The 22,497-nt window shown below is 37.6% G+C and overlaps 1 protein-coding gene and 1 pseudogene across 11 annotated transcripts in view; one reads left to right on the top strand and one right to left on the bottom strand.

Annotated features, from left to right (window-relative positions):
• NEXMIF (neurite extension and migration factor) overlaps nucleotides 1–22,497 on the top strand; it is a 365,486-nt gene that overhangs the window by 52,031 nt on the left and 290,958 nt on the right. The window lies entirely within an intron of this gene.
• LOC311614572 (protection of telomeres protein 1-like) lies at nucleotides 3,162–5,686 on the bottom strand (annotated as a pseudogene). The gene is made up of 2 exons: nucleotides 3,486–5,686; nucleotides 3,162–3,197 (listed from the first exon to the last, which is right to left on the bottom strand). The product of its transcript is annotated as a protection of telomeres protein 1-like (transcript).

Here is a 22,497-nt window from a genome sequence, read left to right on the forward strand (position 1 = left end):
TTCTATTGTAAAACTCAATCAGGAAGATTCTAAAAATCTCAATATCCTGATACCAATGGAGGAAATTGGAGCAGTCCTCAAAAATCTTCCAGGAAACAAAAGCCTGGGGCCAGTTGGCTTCACAGGGGAGTTTTACCAAACATTCAAAGAAGAACTAAAACCTATCATCCTCAGACTATTACAAAAAATTCAAGAGAAAGGAACACTTCCAAGCTCATTCCATGAAACCAGCATCACCCTAATACCAAAACCAGATAAAGATAACACAATGAAAGAGAATTACAGGCCAATATCCCTCATGAATATAGATGCCAACATCCTCAACAAAATTCTAGCAAATCAGATCCAGCAGTACATCAGAAAGATCATACATCATGACCAAGTAGGATTTATCCCAGAGATGCAAGGATGGTACAATATCCACAAATCAATAAACATGATACATCACACAAGCCAATTGAGAGATAAAAGTCACATAGTCATATCAATTGCTGCAGAAAAAGCATACAAAATCCAACACCCTTTCTTGATAAAAACTCTCAGCAAGGTGGGAATAGAAGGATCACACAACATAATCAAAGCCATATATGAGAAACCCACAGCCAACATCATACTCAATGGGCATAAACTAAAGCCATTTCCCCTAAGAACAGGAACAAGACAGGGATGCCCACTCTCAACACTCTTGTTCAACATAGTACTGAAAGTACTGGCCATTGCAATCAGACAAGAAGAAGAAATAAAAGGCATCCAAATTGGAAAAGAAGAAGTAATACTAGATGATTTTTTAGTCTGGAAGATCTATCTATTGATGACAGTGCAGTGTTGAAGTCCCCTACTATGGCTGCATTCCTGTTGATCTCTCCCTTAAAAATCCTCTAAGAGTTTTTAAAAATATATATATACAGGTGTTCCAATATTGGGTGTGTATATATTTACCAAGATTAAATCCTCTTATTATATCTATCCCTTTAGTATTATGTAGGGACATTTTTTTGTCCCTTTTTTTGGCCTTTGTTTTTAGTTTTCCTTTTACTTTTTTAAAACAAACTTTACTGTTAAAAGTATTACAGACACTTCCTCATCCCCTTGCACCCAGGTCATGCCCACCCAGAGCTTGTCTGTATCCATAGATAATGCATATTTGCATATAAGGTCTTTTGTTAATCTCTTCCTGACCCTCCCCTATTCTCTCTGATATTCATCAGTCTGTCCCATGTTTCCATGTCCATGATTCTATTTTTAAAAAATATATTTTACTGATTTTATACAGAGAGGAAGAGAGAGAGATAGAGAGCCAGAAACATCGATGAGAGAGAATCATCGATCAGCTGCCTCTTGCACACCCCCTACTGGGGATGTGCCCGCAACCAAGGTACATGCCCTTGACCGGAATTGAACCCAGGACCCTTCAGTCCCCAAGCCAACGCTCTATCCACTGAGCCAAACCGGTCTCGGCTCATGGTTCTATTTTATCCATCAGTTTATTTTGTTCATTAGATTCCTTTTTCATTTATTTTGATTTTTAGATTCAATTGTTAATAGATATGTTTTTATTTCTTCTTCTTCTTCTTCTTCTTCTTCTTCTTCTTCTTCTTCTTCTTCTTCTTCTTCTTCTTCTTCTTCTTCTTCTTCTTCTTCTTCTTCTTCCGTTTCCTCTTCCTCTTCTTAAATAATACACTTCAACATTTTATGTAGTACCAGTTTGGTGTTGATGAACTCCTTTAGCTTCTTGTCTGAAGCTCTATTTGACCTCCAATTTTAAATTATCACTTTGCTGGGTAGAGTAATCTTGGTGATAGGTCCTTGCTATTCATTACTTTGAATATTTATTGTCATTGCATTCTGGCCTGCAAAGTTACTATTGATAAATCAGCTGATAGTCTTATGGCCACTCCCATGTACGTAACTACTTTTTTCTTGCTATTTTAAAGATTATGTCTATTTTTAATCCTTGCCATTTTAACCGTGTTGTCTCTTGGTATAGACCTCTTTGGATTCCTCTTGTTTGGGACTCTCTGAGCTTCCTGGACTTGTAAGTCTATTTCTTTCACCAGGCAGGGGAATTTTTCTATCATTATTTCTTCAACTAGGTTGTTTTTTTAAAAATTCAAATAAATTACTATTTAAAGTATTAAATATGTATCTTTCCCCCCCATTGACATCTCCCTGGGTGTTCCCAATCTACAGCACATTCCCTCAACCCCCTACTATTTGTGTCTATTGGTTATGCTTATATGCATTCATACAGGTCCTTTGGTTGATCTCTTACCCACTCCTCCCCTGCCTTCCCTCTGAGGTTGGATAGTCTGTTCAATGCTTCTATGTCTTTGGATCTATTTTTGTTGAACAGTTTATGCTGTTCAATGTATTCCACAAATGAGTGAGATAATGTCATATTTATCTTTCTCCAAGTGGCTTATTTCACTTACCATAATGCTCTCCAGTTCCATTCATGCTGTTGCAAATGGTAGTAGTTCTTTCTGTTTTATAGCTGCATAGTATTCCATTGTGTCAGGGGTCCTCAAACTTTTTAAAGTGGGGGCCAGATCACGGTCCCTCAGAGAGCTGGAGGGCCGGACTATATGAACTACTAATCCCTACTGTAACACCTTGGCTGCGCTCACTGCCCAAAAAACCTGGTCGGCAGGATCAGACTCCCCTGGGGGCTGCATGTGGCCCGCGGGCCGTAGTTTGAAGACCCCTGGTAGATGTACCACATGTTTTTAATTCGCTTATCTGCTGATAGGCACTTAGGCCGTTTCTAAATCTTAGCTATTGTAAACTGCTGTTACAAACATATGGGTGCATATATCCTTTCTGATTGGTGTTTCTGGTTTCTTGAGATATAGTCCTAGAAGTGGGATCACTGGGTCATATGGGAGTTCCATCTTTAACTTTTTTCGTTTTACAAAGAGTAAGTGAAAGTCTTTATTTATTCATTGGCTTTCTTTTATAACCATAGCAGCCATCATACTGGATATTTCTGAGTAACAGGAACATTTTCAACTTACAATGTCTATTTTTTAAAAGTTAAATAGTGGTTACAATGGAAAATAAACCACTGAGTTAAAACTTTCACATGTTTATAGCAATCTCATAGAAAATAATAATGTTTTTAAAATTACAATAGTTCACATCTGCTAAGTTGAATGTCAATATTAGATAATATCATCTGCAACTGTGGTGTCAAAAATCTGATAGCAGCCAAAACCATTTTGGCTCAGTGGATAGAGCATCTGTTTGCGGACTAAAAGATCCCTGGTTTGATTCCGGTCAAGCGCATGTATATTGGTTGTGGGCACATCCCCCATAGGCGGTGTGCAGGAGGCAGCTGATCAGTGTCTTTCTCTCATTGATGTTTCTAGCTCTCTATCCCTCTCCTCCCTTCCTCTCTGTAAAAAACCAATTATATATATATATATATATATATATATATATATATATATATATATATATATATATATATATATATATATAAGTATCTGATAGCAAATTTGCTGCTCCTTTCCACTTCTGACATTATACGACTTGAAGCATTCCAACCATGGATATGTATCAATTTTTTTTCCTGGAGGGCAAAACATATTCATGATCATATCCATACTTTCCTGAAGCTAATCACTGGTTAGGATTTCTGATGCTGAAATATGGAAGAATTTGTCAGAATCCATGAGATAAGCTTCCAATACTCCTGTTCTATCATCAAGAGTGAATGTTATCATCACAAACATATGTTGAAGGTGTACAATACCCAGTACTTCTTCCACATAAGAAGGAATCCATGATGTTTTATCAACCAGATTATTTAGATTTTGCATTGGTTTCAAACTAGAACAACTTTTACACCCGTAGTGATGTATTTTTCCTTGGATAAGGAATGGTACTGAAAGGTCAAGTAGTCCCAGGTCTGCATGACCAGATCTTACAGGGATTACCCTATGAAACTTGTCTGCAAGTTTATAGATTTCACTTAGTGTACCTCCTTCTATCAAAATTAGACAGTCATTTGAAAGTGGGAGAACACCATTATTTTTCACAAAATGACCAGCTACTTGTTCTCCCTGATCTTTGGTGGTCCAGACTTTTGAATCATATAATAAGGCATTTTGTAGATTGGTATTAGGAGTTTTAGTTGTGTTCTCTTGCAAAATTCGATCCAAAACATCTTTGTGCAGAACTTCCTGCATTGACTGACAGTTAGGACAATAAAGTTTAACAGACTGAAAGAGTCTTCTGGGTTTATACAATCTCAATTTTGCTCAGATGCGATATTGTTGGGGAGCTTTTTGTTTCAAAATAGCAAATAGTGGGGTGTTATTCAAATATTGATGACCTGTAAGTATTGTAGCTGATAGTTGTTGACATCTTTCTACCTCATACAATGATACTGATCCAGAGCTTGTTGGAAAGCAGTCCTCACATTCCATCTGAACTCTTATTTGCTGTCAAACTTGCACATTCTAAAGCCTTTTCCAGTTGATCCACATCAGAATTGCTTTCTGGTAAGACTGATTCCACGGCCATAGCTGGTACCTCCATGGAGATGAAACTCTAGAGCTAACAATGTTGTCTGGTTCTCCGAATTCACTGATTGAAATTTGGTATGAAGGCTATAAATTCTAAGAAAGCTTTCTGACCTTCAGAGATTTTACCACTTGAACATAGTTATCATAGACTAAAATGTCTACTGCCAGGTTCTGCAACCGATGGATGTAACTTAAATCACCATGAAAAACAAGGTCTTGTATGCAGACTCTCCAGGATGGAAAGGGGGTCCTGGTGCTATCCCATACCTTTAGAAGAAATGATGCTCCATCCACTTCAGCTTTGCTCAAGAACTGACAAGTCAGGTCAAAATACTGCATGGATTAAACCACACAATTTTACTAACACCAAAGAAGGTGGAATATGAACAGATGCCCAAGCTTGTAGGATTTCTACCATTTTGTGGTCCTCAGTTGTGAAGTTAAAATACTTGCTGGAAGTACAAGATATAACTGTAGCCCCCAAAGTTCCCTCAAATGTCAAAGATGCAAAGCCAGAGCTGGTGATACCTTGGGTCTCATTTTTATATACTTGGATCTTCAGCTTGTGAAAGCGAACAATATCTCCATTTTTATAAATTATTGGAAGGCTTTCATAATTTCCACTAAAGAGCAGGCAGGTTAACTTTACATTTGTCTGGTCCACAATTGTAACAACCGAACAATAATCAGTTCCTTTGTTTAGATATGGAGGCTTAAAGAACTTCACAACACCATAGTCATTGACAACCATGTCACCTTTGAGTTCATTCAGCAGGGTGTACGTAAAACGTGTTGCTGGAACCAAAGACATTGACTCTGTAGAAAAATGTATTACAGCTTTAACATAAACATAAACAGTTGACTTGAGGTCCTCAAGTGCTTTAAAAAATAAGCAATGTTCACCATCTTTGCTTGTCGTAGGTGAAGACAAAACAATAAAACCAGCCACTGCAATGGTGTCCTTGTAGTCTAATCTTCATAATAGGTGTTCTGTTTCCACCAGAGGTTAAAGGGGAGATATGTGAAAGTTTTCTCTGGACATATTTCTTGCTATAATCACAGCCTAGCTGTAGGGATCTGAAATCTATTTTGTAAAGTTTATTTAGCGGCTCAATTTCAGGCACCCCATTAACTTCTTTTATTAATTCCAGTGGCATATCAGATCTGCTTTACAGTGGCATATCAGATCTTCTGTTGAAAGCAAACTCAATCAGGGAAGTTGATATCTTGATGCTTTTCATTTTGTTGATGGTTCCTTTTGTTGTGCAGAGCTTTTTATTTTGACATAGTCCCATTTGTTTATTTTCTTCTTAGTTTCTTTTGCCGGTGTTCCACACTCCATACTGTCTTCCACAGAGGCTTCACCAGTCTGCATCCCCACCAGCAGTGCATGAGAGTTTCTTTTCCTCCACATCCTTTCCATCACCTGTCGTTTGTTAATTTGTTGATGATTCTGACAGGTATGAGATGGTACCTCATTGTGCTTCTGATTTGCATATCTTGGATGATTAGTGACTTTGAGCATGTTTTCATATGTCTCTTGGCCTTCTGTATGTCCTCTTTCAAAAAGTGTCTATTTAGATTATTTACACATTTTTTTGATTGGATTGTTTATCTTCCTTTGGTTAAGTTGTATGAGTTCCTGTAAATTTCAAAGATTAAACTCTTATCAGAGATAACATTGGTAAATATGTTCTTCCTTGGAATGGGCTTTTTTGTTGTTTTGTTGATAGTGCAGAAGCTTTGAATTTTGATGTCCCATTTGTTTATTTTTTCTTAGTTTACATTGTCCTAGGAGATGTATCAGCAAATATATGTGAGATGTCAGACATTTTGCTGCCTATGACTTCTTCTAAGATTTTTATGGGTTCCCATCTATGTTTAAGTATTTTATCCATTTTGAACTTATTTTTGTGTATGGTGGAAGTTGCTGACCCAGTTTTATTTTTTTGAATGTATCTGCCCAATTTTGCTACACCATTTATTGAACAGACTGTCTTAACTCCATGGAATGTTCTTGAGTCCTTTCTCAAATATTAATTGAGCATAATGGCTTCAGTTGTTTTAAGGGTTCTGGGTTCTATTCTTGTGCCAGTGATAGGTTGTTTTGAGTACAGTGGCTTTGTAATATAGCTTGATATCTGGTATTGAGATCAGTCCAATGTTGTTCTACTATTTCAGGGTTGCTGCAGCTAGTCGGGGTCATTTTTTTAAATTCCATATGAGTTTTTGGAGAGTTTGTTCTAGATCTGAGAAATATGCCATTTGTGTTTTAATGGGTATTGCATTGATTTTATAGATTGCTTTGTGCAGTATGGACATTTTAATGATGTTGATTCTACTAAAACATGAACACAGTATATTCTTCCATTTGTTTACATCTTCCTTTATTTATTGTCTAAAGTTTTACATATATCTCCTTTTTCCCTGATTACCTTCCCACCAAGCCATTCCCACCCTAGGCAAGATCCCAACGTCCCAGTGTCTGTGTCCATTGGTTATGCTAATATACATGCATAGAAGTCTTTGGTTGCTCTCTAACTCCTTCCCTCCCCTGCCATTTGTCTGTGAATCTATTCTTGTTCATAAAATTATGTTGATCATTATATCCCACATACGAGTGAGATCATGTGATATTTATCTTTCTCAAAGTGGCTTATTTCGCTTAGCATAATGGTCTCCAGTTCCATCTATGCTGTTGCAAAAGCTCCTTATTTTTTTTATATAACAGCATAGTAGTCGATTGTGTAGATGTACCACAGTTTTTTAATCCACTCACCTGCTAATGGGCACTTAGGCTGTTTCCAAATCTAGCTATGGTAAATTGTGCTGCTATGAACAAGTGGTGCCTATATCCTTTCTAATTGGTGTTTTTGTTTTTTTTGGGATATAGTCCTAGGAGTGGTGTTACTGGGTCAAATGGGATTTCCATTTTTAACTTTTGGAGAAAACTCCATACTGTCTTCCACAGTGGCTGTATTCCTACCAGCAGTGAAGGAGGGTTCTTTTTCCTCCACATCCTCTCCGGCACTTGTCATTTGTTGATTATAGTTATTCTGACAGGTGTGCTATGGTATCTCATTGTCGTTTTGATTTGTATCTTTTGGATGATTAGTGACTTTCAGCATGTTTTCATATGTCTCTCGGCCTTCTGTATGTATTCTTTCAAAAAGTGTCTATTTATATCCTTTGCCCATTTTTTTGATTGGGTTATTTACCTTCCTTTTGTTTAGTTGTATGAGTTCTCTGTAAATGTTGGAGATTAAACCCTTATTTGAAATAGCATTGGCAAATTTGTTCTCCCATGCAGTAGGCTTTCTTGTTGTTTTGTTGATTGTTTCTTTTGCTATGCAGAAGCTTTAATTTTGATGTAGCTCCATTTGTTTATTTTCTTCTTAAGTCTCCACTGCCTTAGGAGCTGTGTCAGTAAAGATATTGCTATAACATATGTGTGCTATTGTACTGCTTATGGAGTCTTGTAGGATTTTTATAGTTTCCCATCTTACATTCAAGTTCTTTAGCCATATTGAGTTTGCTTTTGTGTATGGTGCAAGTTGTTGATCTATTTTCTTTCTTTCTTTCTTTTTTTTTTTGCATGTATCTGTCCAAATTTCCCAGCACCATTTTTTTTTGAAGAGACTGTCTTGACTACATTGCATATTCTCACCTTCTTTATCAAATATTCATTGAGCATAATGGGTTGGGTCTGTTTCTGGGTTCTCTGTTCTGTTCCATTGGTCTATATGTCTGTTCTTATGTCAGTACCAATCAGTTTTTGAGAACCGTGGCTTGATAACACAGCTTGATATCTGGTATTGTGATTCCCCAACTTTGTTCTTCTCTCTCAGAATTGATATGGCTATTTATGGTCTTTTAAAATTCCAGGTGAATATTTGAAGAGTTTGTTCTAGATCTTTGAAATACGCTATTGGTATTTTAATGCAGATTGCATTGAATCTGTAGATTGCTTTGGGTAGTATGGACATTTTAATGGTGTTTATTCTACCTATCAATGAACATAGTATGTTCTTTCATTTCTTTATGTCCACTATCTTTTTTTTCAATGTCCTGAAGTTTTGTGAATACATGTCTTTTATGTCCTTAGTGAAGTTTATTCCTAGGTATCTCGGTTTTTGTTGTTGTTTGTTTGTTTTGTGTGAAATGGTAAATAGCATTTTTCCCCCCATTTCTCTTTCTGTGAGTTCATTATTGGTGTATAAAAAGGTCATAGATTTCTCGGTGTTAATTTTGTATCCTGCTACATTGACTAATTCATTTGTTATATTTAGTAGTTTTGTGATGGAGTTTTTGGGGCTTTCTATGTATCATGTCTTCTGCAATCAAGGAGGGTTTTACTTCTTCTTTTACAATTTGGATGCCCTTTATTTCTTTTTCTTTTCTGATAGCAATAGCTAGCACTTCCAGTACTATGTCAAACAGTAGTGGTAATAGTGGGAATCCCTGTCTTGTTACTGTTCTTAGAGAAAACTAATTTAGTTTTTGCCCATTGAGTATGATGTTGGCTGTAGATTTGTCATATAAGGCTTTTATTATGTTGACGTCTGATCCCTCTATTCTCACTTTGCTGAGAATTTTTATCAACAAAAGGGTATAGGATTTTGTCAAATGCTTTCTCTGCATCAATTGATATGATTATGTGATTTTTGTCTCTCAGTTTGATTTATTGATTGGCAGATATTGTACCATCCTTGCATCCCTGGAATGAATCCCACTAGTTCACGATGTATGACCTTTGTAATGTAAGGCTGACTCTGATTTGCTGGAATTTTGTTTGATTTTAGCATATCTATTCATCAAGAATATTGGCCTGTAGTTCTCTTTTTTTTGTGTGGTGTCTTTATCTAGTTTTTGGATTAGGGTAATACTGGCTTCGTAGAAAGAGCTTGGAAGTGTGCTTTCCTCTTGAATTTTTTGTACTAGTCTGAGGAAGATAGGTTTTAGTTCTTCTTTGAATGCTTGGTAGAACTCCTTTGGAAATCCATCCAGGCAGGGCTTTTGTTTGCTGGAAGATTTTTGATTGCTGAGTCAATTTCTTTGGTAGTTATTGGCCTATTCAGGTTTATTTTATTTTATTTTTCTTGGTTGAGTTTGGGAACTTGTATTTTTCTAAGAATATACCCATTTCATCTAGGTTGTCCATTTTGTTGGAATAGAGTTGTTCGTATTATTTTTTATAATCATTTGTATTTCTGTGGGATTGGTTGTTACTTCACTCCTTTTATTTCTGATTTTGTTTATTTGGGTCCTCTCTCTTTGCTTCTTTTTAAAAACATATATTTTATTGATTTTTTACAGAGAGGAAGAGAGAGGGATAGAGAGCTAGAAACATCAATGAGAGAGAATCATCAACCAGTTGCATCCTGCACACCCTCCCCTAGGGATGTGTCTGCAACCAAGGTACATGCCCTTGACTGGAATCGAACCCAAGACCCTTCAATCCGCAGACCGACGCTCTATCCACTGAGCCAAACTGGTCTTGGATCTCTTTGCTTCTTGTTGAGCCTGGATAGAGGTTCATCAATATTGTTTATCCTCTCAAAGAACCAGCTCTTGGTTTTATTGATCTTTCATATTGTCTTTTTGGTCTCTATGTCGTTTTTCTCCACTCTGATCTTTATTGTTTTCTTTCTTCTGTTTACAATGGGCTTTTCTTTTTGCTCTCTTTCTAACTCTTTCAGCTGTAGGGTTAGATAATTTATTACCATTGTTTCTTGTTTTTTGAGATAGGCCCGTAGAGCTATGAACTTCCCTCTTAAGACTGCTTTCACTGTGTCCCATAGATTTTGGATTGTTGTGTTTTCATTGTCATTTGTTGCCATGATGCTTTTTATTTATTCTTTGTTCTCTTTGGTAAACCAGTCATTGTTTAGTAGCATGCTATTTAGCCTCAAGGTGTTTGATTTTTTAAATTGTTTTTACTGTAGTTGATTCCTAGTTTTATGCCATTGTGATATTAGAAGATGCTTGATTTCATTTCTATCTTCTTGAGTTTGAATAGACTTTGCCTGTGCCCCAATATGTAGTCTACTTTTGAAAATGACCCATGTGCCCTTGAGAAGAATGTATATTCTGTGGCTTTGGGGGAAATGTTCTGTAGATGTCAATTAATTCCATTTTATTTTTTTATATTTTATTGATTTTGTACAGAGAGGAAGGAAGAGAGATAGAGAGTTAGAAACATCGATGAGAGAGAGTCATCGATCAGCTTCCTCTTGCACACCCCCTACTGGGGATCTGCCCTCAACCAAGGTACATGCCCTTGACCGGAATCGAACCCGGGACCATTCAGTCCCCAAGCCGACGCTCTATCCATTGAGCCAAACCGGTCCCGGCAATTAATTCCATTTTATATCTTGAGTCATTTAGGATTGTTGTTTCTTTGCTAATTTAAAAAAAATATTTTATTGATTTTTTACAGACAGGAAGAGAGAGGGATAGAGAGTTAGAAACATCTATGAGAGAGAATCATCGATCAGCTGCCTCTTGCACACCTCCTACTGGGGATGTGCCCGCAACCAAGGTACATGTCCATGACTTGAATCTAACCTGGGACCCTTCAGTCTGCAGGCCGATGCTCTATCTACTGAGCCAAACCAGTTTCAGCTCTTTGCTAATTTTTTTTTGTTTAGATAATTTGTCCAGTGGTGTTAGTGGGGTATTAAAGTCCCCTACTATGATTGTATTGCTGTCTTTCTCTCCCTTGATATCCTCTAGAAGTATTTTTATGTGTTTGGGTGCTCCTGTATTGGGTGCCTATATGTTACCAGAGTTATATCTATTGTCAAATTGGTCCTTTAATATTATGAAGTGGCCTTCACTCGGAGATCTAATTTGGCAGATGTAAGTATTGCTACCCCAGCTTTTTTCCATTACTATTTGCCTGAAAAACCTTTTTCCATCCCTTCACCCTCAGTCTGTGTGAGTTCATTTTTCTGAGGTGGGTCTGCTGTAGACCACAGATATATGGGTCAGCTACCCTATGTCTTTTGGTTGGGGCATTTAATCCATTTACATTCAAAGTTATTATTGATAGATACTTGTTTGTCTCTATTTTATTCTTTATGTCTGCATTCCTTCTTCTGTTCATATTTCTTCTTTTTACAACAGACCCTTTAGCATTTCTTGCATTTCTGGTTTGGTGGTAATAAACTCCTTTAGTCCTTTTTTGTCTATGAAGCTCCTGATGTCACCCTCAATTTTCATTGATAGCCTTGTTGGGTATAGTATTCCTGGATTTAGACCCTCGATTTGCATGACTTTGTATATTTCATTTCATTCTCTTCTGATCTGATGAGTTTCTGTTGATAAATCAGTTGCTAGTCTGATGGGAGATCCTTTGTAAGTAACTTTCTGTTTCTCTTTGGCTGCTTTTAAGATTCTTACTTTGTTGTTGGTGATTGCCAACTCAATTTTAATGTGTCTTAGTGTTGGTCTTTGGGGTTCATCTTGTTTGGGACTCTGAGCTTCTTGGATTTGTGTGAGTGTCTTCTTCCCTATATCAGGGAATTTTTCTGTCATTATTTCTTCAAACAGGTTTTCTATTCCTTGCTCAGTTTCCTCTCCTTCTGGAACCTCTATTATGTGGATATTGTTTTGTTTTGTGTTGTCCAAAAGTTCCCTTAGGCTCTCCTTCGTTTTTTAACTTTTTTTTTTCTTGACGTTGCTCTGCTTGAGTATTTTTTCCTACCTTGTCTTCTAGCTCACTTATGCAGTCCTTCTCTTTTTCTAGTCTACTGTTTATGCTTTCTATTGAGTTCTTTATTGCAGCAATGTCATTTTTCACTTCTTCTGGGTTCTTCTGCATTTCCTCTTGGTTTTTATGCACATTGATGAATTTGTCTTCCATTCTTTTCAGTGACTTTTTTACTATTGCTCTGAATACTTTCTCTGACATATTGCTTGCCTCCATTTCATATACTTACTTTTCTGATGATTCCTGCCTTTTTTTTTTTTTTTTTTTTTTTTTTTTTTTTTTTCGTATGTGGGCTGTTTCTTTGTCTCGCCATGATCACTCCTCTCTGAATGTCTGGTTATGTATGTCTCATCTCCTATGTTGACTTTCCCTAGGTGATATTTGACTTGTGTTTAATTCACCAATTCCAGGTGGATATTAATCAATTCAGCTGTTCCTTCTCTCTGCTCTGTGAGAAGGTTCAGGGCTCATCTGTCTATTTGTACCACTTTGTCTTCTTTTGGACAAATTTTATTGGTACCCCCTGTCAGAGAAGCTGGAGTCCTGGTGTTCCTGGGTTTGCAGCTGAGGCAGCTCACCCTGGGGGTTGTGGTTGTAGGGACCCAGGAGGTATCTGAGGTTCCCTGTTGAAGATAAGGCTAGTCTTATGATCACTGCCACTCTCCCCTTCAAGATGGCATGGTCTCCGTGGCAGAGCTGGTCGTTCCAGGAGAGATTTCAGCAGCAGTAGAGGCTGCCTGATCAGGGACCATCAGTCTTCAACAACTCCTTGGAATATTACTGTCCATCACTCGCAAATATGGACAGTCCCTGCATATCCATGCATTCTCTTTTCCTCCTTTCACTCACACACTATCTTGCAGCTTGCAGTTCCATTGGCAGCCTTCTTGGATCTCTTGTCTTGGTTTTGAAGCCTATTTTTTTTTCAGATACTAATATTGGTGCCCAGATTATTTTCATTTCCTTATGCAGGGAATATTTTCTTCTATCTTTTCACTTTCAGCCTGTGTGAATCTTTTGTTTTGAGGTGGGTCTCTTGTAGACAGCACATATATATTGTATTTGCTTTCTTATCCAATCAGCTACCCTATGTCTTTTTATTGGAGCATTTAATCCATTTACCTTTAAGATTATTATTGATAGGTACTTATTTATTGCCATTCTTTATGCTTATGTTCCTGTCTCTATTATTTTTCTTCTTTTTAAAGCAGTCCCTTTAATATTTCTTGCAGTGTTCATTTTATGGTAGTAAATACTTTTGCCTCTTTTCTGTCTATGAAGCTTTTTATTTTTGCCTCAATTTAATTTTAATTTTTTAAAACTATTTTTATTGATTTTTAAAGAGAGGAAGGGGGAGGGATAAAAAGGAGAATTGATGTGACAATGGAACATTGATCATCTGTCTTCCACATGACTCCTATCAGTGATTGAGCCCTCAACTCAGGCATATACCCTGACCAGGAATTGAATCAGCAACCTTATGGTGCATGGGATAATGCCCAACCAAAAGAGCCATATCATCAAGGGATTACCTTCAATTTTAAATTATAGTTTTGCTTGATAGAGTAGTCTTGGTTTCAAGTCCTTGCTTTTCATTACTTTCAATACTTATTATTTTCTTCTAGTCTGAAGTTTATCTGTTGAAAAATTAGCTGACAGCCTAATGGGAACTTTCTTTTAGGTAATTGTCTCTCTCTTACTGCCTTTAAGAATCTCTCTTATTTAACCATTGCCATTTTTTTTTGTATTTCTAATGAATTTTTATTTATTTATTTTTATTTATTTATTTTTTTAAATTTATTTATTTATTTATCTATTTTTTACATATTTTCTTGATTTTTTTTTATTGCCCCCCTCCCTCCCTCCCACACATCCCCTCCCTCCCCATAGTTTTATGTCCATTGGTTGTACTTATATGCATTTATACAAGTCCTTCGGTTGATCTATTATCTCCCCCTGATATCCCTACCCTCCCCACTGTAATTTGACAGTCTGCCTGTTGCTTTACTTTCTCTATATTTGTCTCTTGGTTCATCAGTTTATAAAGATCTTTATCATCCACCGATGTGTGAGGTCATGTGGTGTTTCTCTTTCGTTGATTGGCTTATTTCACTCAGCATGATGTTCTCCAATTCCATCCAGGTTGCTGCAAATGATGAGAATTCCTTCTTCTTTATGGCAGCATACTATTCCATTGTGTAGATGTACCATGGTTTTTGGATCCAATCATCTGCTGACGGGCACCTAGGCTGTTTCCAAATTCTGGCTATTGTAGATTGTGCTGCTATGAACATAGGGGTGCATATATCCTTTCTGATTGGTGTTTCTAGTTTCTTGGGATATATTCCTAGAAGTGGGATTACTGGGTCAAATGGGAGTTCCATTTTCAGTTTTTTGAGGAAACTCCACACTGTTCTCCACAGTGGTTGCACCAGTCTGCATTCCCACCAGCAGTGCACGAGGGTTCCTTTTTCTCTGCAACCTCGCCAACACTTGTCGTTTGTTGATTTGTTGATGTTGGCCATTCTGACAGGTGTGAGATGGTACCGCATTGTTGTTTTGATTTGCACCTCTCGGATAATAGTGACTTTGAGCATGTTTTCATGTGCCTTTTGGCCTTCCTTCTGTCTTCTTTTGAAAATATTCTGTTTAGGTCCATTGCCCATTTTTTAATTGGATCATTCATCTTCCTTTTATTTAGTTGTATAAGCTGTCTGTAAATGTTGGAGATTAAACCTTTATCAGTGGTAATATTTGCAAATATGATCTCCCACACCGTGGGCTTTCTTGTTGTTTTATTGATGGTTTTTTTGCTGTAAAAAAGCTTTTTATTTTGAAGTAGTCCCATTTGTTTATTTTCTCTTTAGCTTCCATTGCCCTAGGGGCAGTATCAGTGAAGAAGTTATTTTGGCATACGTCTGAGATTTTGCTACCTGTGGATGCTTCTAGTATTTTTATGGTTTCCCGTCTGATGTTTAAGTCCTGTATCCATTTTGAGTTTATCCTTCTGAATGGTGTAAGTTGGTGATCTAGTTTCAATCTTTTGCATGTGTCTGTCCAATTTTCCCAACACCATTTATTGAAGAGACTGTCTTGACTCCATTGTATATTCGTGCCTCCTTTGTCAAATATTAATTGAGCATAGTGATTTGGGTTGATATCTGGGTTCTCAATTCTATTCCATTGATCTATTTGTCTGTTCTTGTGCCAGTACCAGGCTGTTTTGAGAACAGTGGCTTTGTAGTATAGTTTGAAGTCTGGTATTGAGATCCCTCCTACTTTACTCTTCTTTCTCAGGATTTCTGTGGCTATTCGGGGTCTTTTATTGTTCCAAATGAACTTTTGGAGAGTTCTTTCTAGGTCAGTGAAATATGTCGTTGGTATTTTAATGGGGAGTGCATTGAACCTATAGATTGCTTTAGGAAGTATGGACATTTTGATGATGTTGATTCTACCAATCCATGAACATGGTATGTTCTTCCATCTCCTTACATCGTCCTCTATCTCTTTTTTCAGTGTCGTGTAGTTTTCCGCAAATAGGTCCTTTATTTCTTTAGTTAAATTTATTCCTAGGTATCTTAATTTTTTTGGTGCGATGGTGAATGGAATTGCTTTTTTAGCCTCTGTTTCTGTAGTTTCACTGTTGGTGTATAGAAATGCCATGGATTTCTTGGCATTAATTTTATATCCTGCTACGTTGCCAAATTCATTTATTAAGTCAATTAGTTTTTTAATGGAGTCTTTTGGGTTTTTTATGTACAATATCATGTCATCTGCAAATAAGGATAACTTTACTTCTTCTTTTCCAATTTGGATGCCTTTTATTTCCTCCTCTTGTCTAATTGCAATGGCTAGTACTTCCAGAACTATGTCAAACAGGAGTGGCGAGAGTGGGCATCCCTGTCTTGTTCCTGTTCTTAGAGGGAATGGTTTTAGTTTTTGCCCATTGAGTATAATGTTGGCTGTGGGTTTATCATATATAGCTTTTATTATGTTGAGGTATGATCCTTGTACTCCCACCTTTTTAAGAGTTTTTAACAGGAAAGGGTGTTGGATTTTGTCAAATGCTTTTTCTGCGTCAATTGATATGACTATGTGATTTTTATCTTTCAATTTGTTTATGTGATGTATCACGTTTATTGATTTGCGGATATTGTACCATCCTTGCATTCCTGGAATAAATCCTACTTGGTCATGGTGTATGATCTTTGTGATGTTCTTCTGGAGTCGATTTGCTAGAATTTTGTTGAGGATTTTGGCATCTATGTTCATGAGGGATATTGGCCTGTAATTCTCTTTCATTGAGTTGTCTTTATCTGGTTTTGGTATTAGGGTGATGTTGGCTTCATAGAAGGAGTTTGGAAGTGTTCCTTCCTCTTGGATTTTTTGGAATAGTCTGAGGAGGATAGGTTTTAGTTCTTCCTTGAATGTTTGGTAAAACTCTCCTGTGAAGCCATCTGGCACTGGGCTTTTGTTTGCTAGAAGCTTTTTGATGACGGTTTCAATTTCTTCCCATGTCACTGGTCTATTGAGATTTTTAGATTCTTCCTGATTGAGTTTTGGCAGTTTGTATTTTTCTAGGAATATGTCCATTTCCTCCAGGTTGTTTAGTTTGTTGAATAGAGTTGTTCGTAGTATTTTGTAACAATCTGTTGTATTTCGGTGGGGTCTGTTGTTATTTCACCTCTTTCATTTCTGATTTTGTTTATTTGGGTCCTCTCTCTTTGTTTCTTGGTTAGCCTGGCTAGAGGTCCATCAATCTTGTTTATCCTTTCGAAGAACCAGCTCTTGGTTTTGTTGATCTTATGTATTGTTTCTTTGGTCTCTATGTCATTTATCTGTGCTCTGATTTTTGTTATTTCCTTCCTTCTGCTTACACTGGGCTTTTCTTGTTGCTCTTTTTCTAACTCTTTGAGTTGTAGAGTTAGTTCATCTGTTACCATTTTTTCTAGTTTTTTGCAATAGGCTTGTAAGGATATGAACTTCCCTCTCAAAACTGCTTTTGCTGTGTCCCATAGATTTTGGATTGTTGTGTTTTCATTGTCATTTGTTGCCAGGATGTTTTTAATTTCTTCCTTGATTTCTCTGGTAACCCAGTCCTTGTTTAATAGCATGTTGTTTAGTCTCCATGTATTTGATTTCTTTGGATTATTTTTATTGTAATTAATTTCCAGTTTTATGCCACTATGGTCTGAGAAGATGCTTGATATGATTTCTATCTTCTTGAATTTGAAGAGACTTTGCCTATGTCCCAAAATGTGGTCTATCTTTGAGAATGTCCCATGTGCACTTGAGAAGAATGTATATTCTGTGGCTTTGGGGTGGAATGTTCTAAAGATGTCAATTAATTCCATCTGGTCTAGTGAGTCGTTTAGGATTGATATTTCTTTGCTGATTTTTTGTTTAGATGATTTGTCGAAGGGTGACATTGGGGTATTAAAATCTCCTACTATGATTGTATTGCTATTAATCTCTCCCTTAATGTCCTCCAGCAGTTTTTTTATGTATTTGGGTGCTCCTGTATTGGGTGCATATATATTTACCAGGGTTATTTCTTCTTGTTGGATTGTACCCTTTAGTATTATGAAGTGGCCTTCATTATCTCTTGTTATGTCCTTCACTCTGAGATCTAATTTGTCAGATATAAGTATTGCTACCCCAGCTTTTCTTTCCTTTCCATTTGCCTGGAAAACTTTTTTCCATCCCTTCACCCTCAGTCTGTGTGCATCTTTTTTTCTGAGGTGGGTTTCTTGTAGGCAACAGATGTAAGGGTCTTGTTTTCTTATCCAATCTGACACCCTATGTCTTTTGATTGGAGCATTTAATCCATTTACATTTAAGGTTATTATTGATAGGTACTCATTTGATGGCATTTTTATTCTATACCCATGTTCCTTCTTCAATTCCTATTTCTTTATTTTTACAGTAGACCCTTTAGCATTTCTTGCATTGCTGGTTTGGTGGAGATAAATTCCTTCAGTCTTTTTTTGTCTGTGAAGCTCCTGATTTCCCCTTCAATTTTGATTGATAGTCTTGCTGGGTACAGTATTCTTGGATTCAAACCCTTCCTTTGCATGACTTTGTATATTTCATCCCATTCCCTTCTGGCCTGATATGTTTCTGTTGAGAAATCAGTTGCTAGTCTGATGGGGGTTCCTTTGTAAGTAACTTTCTGTCTCTCTCTGGCTGCTTTTAAGATTCTTACTTTGTCGTTGTTGTTTGCCACTTTAATTATAATGTGCCTTGGCGTCTGTCTTCTGGGATTCATTTTGCTTGGGACTCTGCGAGCATCTTGGATTTGTGTGGGTTTTTTCTTCTCTATCTCAGGAAAGTTTTCTGTCATTATTTCTTGAAATACTTTTTCCACGTCTACCTCAGTATCCTTTCCTTCTGGAACCCCTATTATTCGAATATTATTTTGTTTTGTAATGTCCCAAAGCTCCCGTAGGCTCTCCTCCTGCTTTTTAATCTTTTTTTCTAGAAGCTGCTCTAATTGGGTATTTTTTTCCATCTTGTCTTCTAGCTCACTGATGCGGTCTTCCGCTTCATCTAGTCTACTCTTGATGCTTTCTATTGAGTTCTTCATGGTAGCGATGTCATTTTTCATTTCTTCTTGGTTCTTCCTCAATTCCTGATGGTTCTTCCTCATTTCTTCTTGGTTATTGTCAAATTTCTCTTCCATTCTTTTTAGCCAACCAATAATCATTATTATGAACTCTTGCTCTGGTAGGCTGCTTGCCTCTGGCTCGTTTACTTCCTTTTCTGGTGATGCCTGCTTTTCTTTCATTTGTGGGGTGTTTCTTTGTCTTCCCATGGTATCTGGTTTCAGGATGTCTGGTTATGTGGTGTTCTTTCTCTTGCGTTAATTTATAGGTGCAAAATACAACACTACCAGGTACAACACGAGAGGCACTTAACAGGAATGTATTTACAATATTAATAACCTCTAATAAAGGTAACCCCTAGCGATAGGCAAATTAGGGTATAGGAGAGAAGGAAGGAAGGAAGGTAAAAATAAAATAAAGAAAAATTAAAAAAAAAAAGTCAAAGAAGAAATAAAGTAATGACAAAATGAAGTTAGAAAACAGGGAGAAAAAGAAGAGAGAGTAAGAGAGAGAGAGAGAAAGAGAGAGAGAGAGAGAGAGAGAGAGAGAGAGAGAGAGAGAGAAGAAGCAAACTAAAAAAATGGGAAACAAACTATATATATGTGGAGAAAATTGCCATAGATCAACCACTGAGCCCAGCCAATGCCGGTAACAATACTTGGAGATTAATACAAACTACAATACAATATCCACTATTATTAAGTAAGGTTATGATATACAGAAGTCAAAGAAACAAACAAAAACAGAGGATTTTAAAAAAAATACAAAGCAACAATAACAACACTGGAATAAGCATAACAATTTCACTGAAAAGCACAAATATTCACAATAATCAACCTTCACTCAAACAATGAGAAAAGGATAGAAAGTAGAACCGTTTTTTTTTGTGTTTTTTTTTTTTTTTTTTTAAACTAGTTAATATAGTGCAGAGAGTGATATTTATACACTTGTATCAGGGGTTGGAACTTAGGTCTATGAGTATAGTGAGAGCTTTAGCAGGGGGTATACAGAAAGAATAGAGGAAAAACTAAAGCCGGAAAGGGATAGGATAAACTGGAGACTAAAAGGTTAAAGTTTAGTAAGAGAGTGATGGGGTAAAGGTCGAATTGAGATAGGGTTGAATGATGCTATAGTAGAGATTAAAATAGAATGAAGGTTACTCCCAATGTAAAATAAAGACGAAGTAAAATGGTACTGGGGAGGAAAAGAAAAAGAAAAAAAAATTGCAAAATAGCAGTAGTAATAGTGAAGATAGAGATTGAAAAATGTAATAATTGAAAAGGTAAAATCAAGTAAGGAAAAAAGAAAAAAAATCGTTTCTGAAGTAAAAGATGTAAAAAATGAAAATTAAATAAAAAATGTAAAAAATGAAAATAAAATAAAGAATAGTATCATTAGCATAAAATTGTCCAGTAGAGTTCAATCACTTCCTCTGTTATTGTATTTGGTATGCCTGGTTCTTGGATCAGAGAGTCTTGCAGTTCCCAGCTTTCCACTGCACCTCAGTTTTGTAAGGTAGTCCTTAATTTTAGGTAGGCTATATCTTAGTTATTTGTGTCCATTTATTTTTGATTAATTAAAAGAAAAAGAAAAAGAAAAAAGAAAAAAAAAAAAGGCAGTTTGTAGTTCAGCCCTTAGGTGTCAGTGTTACTGGTTTGACCTCCCAGACTTTGGTTGCTCTGGCCTTCTTTCTCTCTGGGGGCGGGCCCTCGCAGCTCTCCTGGGCTACAATATAGGCGGGGCCGCGGCCGCACTGGGGGCGGGGCCTCGCGGTGCTCCGGGCCCGCGGCGCTCAGGGCCGCTCTGGGGGCGGGGCCTCGTGGGAGCAATGGGGCTATCACAGCCTGAACTCTCAGCCTAGCCACGCAAACTCTGACCTTTCTGTGGGTGGTTGAAGAGCTTCCTTGAATCCACGCGCTTGCTCCGATCGGGGCGCCACAGGTGCTCGATGGACTCCTCGGCTGTGGGTTTTCCAGGCCTCAGAGAAGCTGCTCCCTTCCTGGTAGGGTGGCGCCGCCTTTGCGCCGAGCCCGGAGCTCCGGGAGAAGTCGGGAGTGCTGGCCGCTTGGTCAGGAAAAATTGTCCAGTGGACACTTCCTTACCTTCCTAGAGTGATCCGCTGCCCCTTAGCTGCTAATCAACATTCCCTGAGCGACTCAGATGTTGCTTCTATCTGTTTTGGGACCGGGGTCAGAACAAGTCCATCTGTTCGGTCGCCATCTTCAAGCTCCGCCCCTCTCATCGATGTTTCTAGCTCTCTGTCCCTCTCTGTTCCTCTCTCTGTTTCAACGAAACAAAAATGAACAAACGTTTCCGAGTGTTGGATGACGGCGATGTGTGGTTTCAGTTCCTGAATATTCCCGTCACTTCTGATCCCGCCGCGGCCTCTGCCTGCTGAGCCTGCCTGCCCTTGGGTCGCTCTGAGGCTCTTGGTGCTGGTGGACCGGATGCACGCAGGTCTCGGGTCTCCTCGTGCTGTGTCTTAGGGACCTGTGTGGCCAGGCCGGTTGCCAGCCTTCAGGAGGTGGGTGAGTCCGGGTGTGCTGAGCTCCAAGCCGGCAGCAGGAGGCCAACCATTGCCATTTTAATTATTATGTATCTTGCCATGGGTGTCTTTGTATTAATCTTTATTGGGAGTCTCTGTGCTTACTAAATTTGTGTGATGTTTTCCTTCAAGAGGTTAGGAAATTTTTCTGTCATCATATCTTCAATCAAGTTTTCTACCCCTTGCTAACTTTTTTCTCCTTCTAGTACCCCTAATAATGTGGATGTTGTTACATTTAATGTTATCTCAAGGATCCCTTAAGCTATCTTCATTATTTTTAAAGATTTTTTTTTCTTTTTGCTACTCTGATTGTGTGTTTTTTTCATACCTTATCTTCCAAATATCTGAATTTATTCATCTTCATCCAGCCTACTTTTAATTCCTTCTAGTGTATTCTTGATGTCAGACATGGTATTCTCACTTCTAACCAGTACTTTTTAAAACAACAACAACAAAAAACAACATTGTTTTTTAAAGAATTACATATGTCCTCATTGTTTGTAGTTTTTTTCCCCATTGACCCCTTCCAACCCCACACCCAGGGCCTCCCCCCCCCCCCCCCAAGCCTTCACCACTCTATTGTCTGTTATGGAGGAACTTATGTGTATATATGCCTAGCCTATGGACACACACTGACTGGTTATTATTCATGGCTTCTATGCACTTTTTATGCTGATGTAGTTCCCTCTATGTTCCTTGTAATTCTCACTGAGTTCCTTGAGCATCTTTATAACCATTTCATTGAATTTTAAATTAAGTATATTGTTTGCCTCCATTTCATTTAGCTGTTTTCCTGCAGACTACTCTTGTTTTATTTGGGGCTAGTTACTTTGTCTCCCCATCACAGCTGTTCTTTCTGTTTGCTCATATGTATTAGATAGAACTGCTATGACTCCCATTGTTTGTGATCTGGTCTTATATAGCAAGTGAAATACAATGGTGTAGTCTCCTTGATCTCCAGAGCTGGATGATCTAGGAATGTCCCTTGTGTGGGCTATGTGGGATATCTTGTAAATTGGTTTTGATTCTTTTTTTTTTTTTTTGGTTTTGATTCTTGTTGGCTGTTTATGGGTAGGGTCAAACAGTAATCTGGGTGATGATGAA

This window comes from Pipistrellus hanaki (assembly GCF_964339955.1).
Source record: "Pipistrellus hanaki genome assembly, chromosome: X".
Taxonomy (NCBI): domain Eukaryota; kingdom Metazoa; phylum Chordata; class Mammalia; order Chiroptera; family Vespertilionidae; genus Pipistrellus; species Pipistrellus hanaki.